A 7,581-nucleotide genomic window follows, 5' to 3' on the forward strand; every position below is an offset into this window, starting at 1 on the left:
AAAAGAAATGCATGTTAGCAGACAATATTAACTAAATATGCAGGTTTAAAAATATATTACTTATGTATTGATTTTAAGAAAGGCATTGATGTTTATGGTTGGGTACACGTTTGGAGCAACGACAGTCCTTTTTTGTGAATGCGCACTGCATCGATTATATGCAACGCAGGACACTCTAGATGAACTAGTAATATCATCAACCATGTGTAGGTAACTAGTGATTATGATTGATTGATTGTTTTTATAAAGATAAGTTTAATGCTAGCTAGCAACTTACCTTGGCTTCTTATTGCATTTGAGTAACAGGCAGGCTCCTCGTGAAGCGCAATGAGAGGCAGGTGGTTAGAGCGTTGGACTAGTTAACCGCAAAGTTGCAAGATTGAATCCCAGAGCTGACAAGGTAAAAATCTGTCGTTCTGCCCCTGAACAAGGCAGTTAACTCACCGTTCCTAGGCCGTCATTGACAATAACTGACTTGCCTAGTTAAATAAAGTTAAATAAAGATTAAATAAATCCAAAATGTCCAAAAATACCGTTTTCCGATTGTTATGAAAACTTGAAATCGTCCCTAATTAAAACCGGCCATTCCGATTAATCGGTCGACCTCTAATAGTCACTTTAATACTGACTCAGTTCCGGTACCCCCCTGTATATAGTCTCGCTATTGTTATTTTACTGCTGCTCTTTAATCATTTGTTACTTTTCTTATCCAGATTATAATTTTAACTGCTTTGTTGGTTAGGTGCTCATAAGGAAGCGTTTCACTGTAAGGTTGCATTCGGCATGCGACTCAAAATATGATTTGATGATCAATGGAAACAGGATGCACCCGAGCTCAATTTCAAGTCTCATAGCAAAGGGTCTGAATACTTAGGTAAATTAAGGTATTTTTTTTTCCAAAAATGTCTAAACCTGTTTTTGCTTTGTCATTAGGAGTGTGTGTAGATTGATGAGGACTTTTTTTACATTTATTTAAGCCATTTTAGAATAAGGCTGTAACAACAAAATGTGGAAAAAGTCCAGGGGTCTGAATACTTTCCGAACATAATGTGTGTGTGTGTGTGTAAAGACGTAAATCTTAAATTGTATCTCTTGATTCTTCGCCGCCGCCTCCCATAGAACCTTTTTATCAAATGTGTTTGAGAATGAGAAAGAGGATGGAAGGAATCATGATTGAGATTCCCTTTAGGCTGTCTCAGTACTCTAAAATGGCTTATTCTCCTCATATCCTTCCCTTCATGAACACAGAGGTGAAAAGATTCGTTTCCACTATATTGCTTTCACCTGCCATGTTCTGCCAGATCAGTAATCAGCAGAGGATAGGATACGTGGAAAGGTTTAAACTTTGAGACAGAGCCATACATACCCGACAGATTCAAAGGAACAGCTGCTCACCTGCAATTGTGCTACTGGAAGTATTATCTGTCGAGGCCTAGGAGAGAAATGGAGGAAAATAACTGACTGGATAGCTTTGTACAATCTGTTGATTCAATCTTGCTAAATACAGTGGATGGATTGGTAGAGGATAAATCTCAAACTTATTTTGAAATAAAGGCTATATTTATGTTTTGAACTTAAAATAAATATTATATCCTGTTGAGATGTAACCACACTTAGTATTCCCCATAGCCTACCTGCTGAGAAACTGGCTAGGTCAGCGATGCAAGCTGGGACACAGATCTCAGTGGGGGTAGCAGTGATATGATATTGGAGGTGACACTAAGGGGCTAAAGGAACGTCTTCCTATAAGTGGCGAGTTTAGAGACAGCAGGTGGTTTGGCTGGTTTTGGCAGGAAACCCGAAGATAAACTTTTATACACATTTGATGGTCTTTCTGGTTTCCTTGAAGCCTTAGATGTAACTATGGGAGAGGACTTGAACAGAAAGTTGGGACCCAACTCCAAGGTGTCATCCAAGGTGAAGGTGTCACCATCTCTCCCGGACGGGCCTGGCTGGGACTGTACCGTATGTTCACGGACATCGACTTCAGAACTTTTTGTTGGTTCGTGGTCAGTTTCGTGGTCAGTGAGCTGCATTGCCAACAATGGTCACTGGCTCAGTGGTTGCATTTAAATGAGGGTTAGTTTGAAAAGTATTGTTTAGAGGTTGTTTGGTACCATCATAAGTCTCTTGCTCAGTGGTTGCATTGAACTTCAAAGGAAGGAAAACTTCAAAAGGCTCATTCAGGGGCCTACTAATCTCCACAGACTCCAGCGCAGTAGTCGTGACAATGGGCTCGGTAAGGACCATAGTGGAGTTGGTTCAACCAAAGGTAGTCCAGTGTTGGTTCAACCAAAGGTTCAAAGGTGTCGTTGTTCACCCTCTTGTCATCACACAAGGCACCAAATGTTGACGAGGACAATGGCACTGTATAGGACGCAGACACATCACTGTCATTAAATACACTTTCTCTGGAGCATTTTGGTAAAGTTTCATCTTGAATCCTCCAGGTCTCTGAGGCATGCATGGGACTCAAAATTGGGGAGCAGGACTTCTGTCTGACTGGTTATCGCTGGGCTGCTTTGACTGAATGGGATCTTCCCTGCAAATTGGTTGCTTAATTAACTTAGCATCAATAGGCCTGACATCAGTGGAATGGGACTAATTGACACTGCTGGTGTCTCTTAAGGTACTTCTTTGCTCCAGAGCCAGGGGGCAGATTCCGTGCTTTATGCTTCAAAGCAGAAACATGTGTGTGATCCCAGAGATCATTGGTAGTGAGGTTCAGATTGTCCTCGTCAGTGGCCTGTAGGATAGAAATAGAAATTACCGTAATTATGTACGCCCAACAGGCAATGGCTGCAGCTATGACTAGGTTAAATAACTGCATATTTTATGAGTTCAACCATAATAAGATAGACCCACCATGGAACAAAATGGGAGGAACAGGAGCTAAATGTTGAGTTTATAGGGATAACATTCAAGTTATATTTCAATATTCATAGATCTAAAAATATATTTAATCTAAATAATATTCCTATTACAGATCAAGCTGTAAAGCTTTACATGACAATGTTTGCTTTGTAGCGCCGACAGATGAAACATGGTGTCACGATCGTCTTGAGGTGAAAGAGTGGACCAAGGCGCAGCGTGATAATGATACATCTTCTTTATTGACGAAGATGAACACGAAACGAAACACTTAATACAAACTAGCAAAACAACAAACGTGAAGCTATACAGACTAAGTGCTAACATGCAACATAGACATAGACAATTACCCACAACCTGTCTAATGCCTATGGCTGCCTTAAATATGGCTCCCAATCAGAGACAATGAAAGACAGCTGTCTCTGATTGAGAACCACTCAGGCAACCATAGACATACCTAGACACCTACACTGAACACAACCCCATTAACTCTACCAAAACCCCCTAATACAATACAACCACCCAAGATGAGACAAATACACACAAACATCCCCCATGTCACACCCTGACCTAACTAAAATAATACAGAAAACAAAGATAACTAAGGCCAGGGCGTGACACATGGAGTCTTTAAAGGGACTGGAATCACTTTACTAAGTAATCCTAACCAAAAAGATTTCTTCAATCCACTAGACTCAAACGGTGTGACATATTATGTCTTAAAGTTGTTTCCAAGATGGAGTAGCAGTCAGACATCTTTACCCTTCGTCTTGTTGTGTCCCCTGTATATATCTTTTATATATTTTTAGTTTTTCTAAACCTCAACTTCCAAATACTCTCCTGCAACCCGCCTCACCCAATGTGGTGTGGACCTGCTTTTTTCTAAAGTATTTTTCTTCACTCTGAACCGGAATCGCCCCAACAGAAGCTAGCCAGCTAATCTGGCTACTAGCTAGTAGTCAGCTAACGGAGCTCGGAAAGCTCTCGCCAGTTTGTACAACGCTATTCGAACCAGAGCATACCGGACCCATTTTCTATCCATATCCCCGGATTCCTACCGCAATCTCTGAACCTTCTCATCTGGATCATCGCAGCTAACGTCCCCTGAATGCCCATCCGCTAGCCTGTTAGCTATCTAGAGCCCATCGGACAAATTCTTTGGCCACTATACCCATTTTGCCAATTGGCCTGGTTTACCACACGGAGCCCTGCTGATCCGTCCGCCGATGTAACAGCACGAGGGGACCACAACAGATTTTCCAACGTCGCGTCGTCCCTCTAAGGCCCTTCTGCTATCCCCGGCCCGCTAGCTGCCTGAAGCCACTCACTGGACTCCTATGATCACCCGGCTACACATGCCTCTCCCTTAACTCAATATGCCTTGTCCATTGCTATTTTGGTTAGTAACTATTGCTTTACTTCACTGTAGAGCCTTTAGCACTGCTCAATACGCCTCAGGTAACAATTTAGTTCCACCTCCCACACACGCAGTGACATCACCTGGTTTAAATGCTATTTCTAGAGACAATATCTCTTTCATCGTCACTCTATGCACAGGTTTACCCCCAATGTATTCACATCCTACTATACCTTTGTCTGTGCACTATGCCTTGAATCTATTCTACCGCGCCCAGAAATCTACTCCTTTTACTCTCTGTTCTGAATGTACTAGATGACCAGTTCTGTTAGCCTTTAACAGTACCCTTATCCTACTCCTCCTCTGGTGATGTAGAGGTTAATCCAGGCCCTGCAGTGCCTTGCTCCACTCCTATTCCCCAGGCGCTCTCATTTGTTGACTTCTGTAACCGTAAAAGCCTTGGTTTCATGCATGTTAACATCAGAAGCCTCCTCCCCAAGTTTGTTTTATTCACTGCCCTAGCTAGAGGTCGACCGATTATGATTTTTTAACGTCGATACCGATTAAATCGGACAATTTTTATTTATTTATTTGTAATAATGACAATTCAACAATACTGAATGAACACTTATTTTAACTTAATATAATACATCAATAAAATCAATTTAGCCTCAAATAAATAATGAAACAGGCAATGGCTGCAGCTATGACTAGGTTAAATAACTGCATATTTTATGAGTTCAACCATAATAGGATAGACCCACCATGGAACAAAATGGGATGAACAGGAGCTAAATGTTGAGTTTATAGGGATAACATTCAAGTTTACTTTTCAATATTCATAGATCAACCTGAAAGTTGTTTCTCACAACTTTTTTGATTTATTTATTTAACCAGGTAAGCTAGTTAAGAACAAGTTCTCATTTACAACTGCGACCTGGCCAAGATAAAGCAAAGCAGTGCAACACAAACAAAATTACACATGAAATAAGTCAAAAGAAAGTCTACATACAGTGTGTGCAAATGGCATGAGGTGGTAAGGCAATAAATAGGCCATAGTAGCGAAGTAATTACAACTGGAGTGCTAGATGAGCAGATGATGATGTGCAAGTAGAAATACTGGTGTGCAAAAGAGCAGAAAAGTAAATAAAAACAATATGGGGATGAGGTAGGTAGATTGGATGGGCTATTTACAGATGGGCTATGTACAGCTGCAGCGATCGGTTAGCTGCTCAGATAGCTGATGTTTGAAGTTAGTGAGGGAAATATACGTCTCCAGCGATTATTGCAATTCGTTCCAGTCATTGCCAGCAGAGAACTGGAAGGAAAGGTGGCCAAAGCAGGTGTTGGCATTGGGGATGACCAGTGAGATATGCGTGCTACGGATGGGTGTTGTTATTGTGACCAGTGAGCTGAGATAAGGCCGAGCTTTACCTAGCAGACTTATAGATGACCTGGAGCCAGTCGGTCTGTCGACAAAAATGTAGCTAGGGCCAGCCGACTAGAGCATACAGGTCGCAGTGGTCAGTGGTATAAGGGGCTTTGGCAACAAAACGGATGGCACTGTGATAGACTGCATCCAATTTGTTGAGTAGAGTATTGGAAGCCATTTTGTAAATGACATCGCCGAAGTTGAGGATCGGTAGGATAGTCAGTTTTACGAGGGTATGTTTGTCGGCGTGAGGAACCCGATTCTAGATTTAATATGAGTCTGGAAGGAGAGTTTACAGTCTAGCCAGACACTTAGGTATTTGTAGTTGTACACATATTCTAGGTCAGAACCGTCCAGAGTAGTGATGCTAGTTGGGCGGGCGGCGAACGGTTGAAAAGCATGCATTTGGTTTTACTAGCGTTTAAGAGCAGTTGGAGGTCACGGAAGGAGTGTTGTATGGCATTGAAACTAGTTTGGAGGTTAGTTAACCGTGTCCAAAGAGCCAGATGTATACAGAATGGTGTCGGGTGGATCAGCCGTAGCAAGAGCGACTTTGACAGCTCTGCAATTGAGATACCTTAATATTGTTAAACTGTATACAATTCGTTTTTATATTGGTAATTATAATATTCTGAACAAAAATGTGTTGGTCCTATGTCAAAAAGACAATTTCTCAATTTTTGTGAGCAGATTTGTTTTACATCCCTGATATTGAGCATTTGTCATTTGCCAAGAATCCAGCCACCTGACAGGTGTGGCATATCAAGAAACTGATTAAACAGCATGATCATTAGACAGGTGCACCAGATGTCTCAAGTTGAGGGAGTGTGCAATTGGCATGCTGACTGCAGTAATGTCCGCCAGAGTGGTTGCCAGAGAATGTAATGTTAATTTCTCTACCATAAACCACCTCCAAATTTGTGTTAGAGAATTTGGCAGTACATCCAACCAGCCTCACCAACCGCAGACCATGTGTACTCATACCAGCCCAGCCCAGGGCATCCGCATCCGGCTTCTTCATCTGTGGGATGGTCTGAGACCCATCCCTACCTTTTAAGTATCTGTGACTAGATGCTTATCTGTATTCCTAATCATGTGATATCCATATATTAGGGCCTAATGGATTTGTCAATGGACTGATTTCCTTATATGAACTTGTTAGTGGAATTAAATAATTCCTCTAATATACTCATTAATTAAATTCAATCTGTCTATTTATAAGAATTTGTAAGATACTTATTAACATAAAATAGACAGGATACAGTCTTATTAAAATTAGATAATAGTGTTTATTCTCGGAGCACGCTGCCATTTGATCATAAACACAGGTTTATATACAAGATATGACGTCATAGGTTACAGAATAAGTCTCATTGTCCTGACAAATAGAAAACAGGTTCAAAAGTTCATTCCAACACACACATGACACATAATATAATCAATTATCCTGAAGGCTCACTATAATTTATTACCACTTTAGCAGACAACTCAAGATAATGGAAGACCTAAAAAGTTACCCACAGCCTTATCTAAACATCTCAGGGCTAAGTTGGGTCAGTTCAACCATAGTTTAAAACCTTTTCTCAATATAGGGGGTGCTGTTTCCACTTTGGAAAATATCGTCTCCAAATTAAACTGCCTCATACTCAATTCTTGCTCGTACAATATGCATATTATTATTACTATTGGATAGAAAACAATATCTAGTTTCTAAAACCGTTTGAATTATGTCTGTGGGTGAACCAGAACTCTTTCTGCAGCGAAATCCATGACAGGAACTGCGAAGCTCTGAAAAATAGTCTCTGATCTCGAATCAGTTTAAATCTCTGTGTATGCCCTATGGATGGAAATGAACTGCACCCGCCTTCCCCTGGATGTCAGTAACCAATGAGAAGTGGAATGGTGTCTCTACGTGCTTGTC

At 41.0% G+C, this 7,581-nt stretch overlaps 1 long non-coding RNA gene across 1 annotated transcript; it reads right to left on the minus strand.

Annotated features, from left to right (window-relative positions):
• Positions 1-6,926: 6,926 nt before the first annotated feature.
• On the minus strand, positions 6,927-7,233 carry LOC139539292 (uncharacterized). The gene is made up of 2 exons (XR_011667920.1): positions 7,133-7,233; positions 6,927-7,029 (listed from the first exon to the last, which is right to left on the minus strand). It is a non-coding gene; the product is annotated as an uncharacterized lncRNA (long non-coding RNA).
• Between the last annotated feature and the right edge of the window lie 348 nt (positions 7,234-7,581).

This window comes from Salvelinus alpinus, chromosome 15, assembly GCF_045679555.1.
Source record: "Salvelinus alpinus chromosome 15, SLU_Salpinus.1, whole genome shotgun sequence".
NCBI classification, from domain to species: Eukaryota; Metazoa; Chordata; class Actinopteri; order Salmoniformes; family Salmonidae; genus Salvelinus; species Salvelinus alpinus.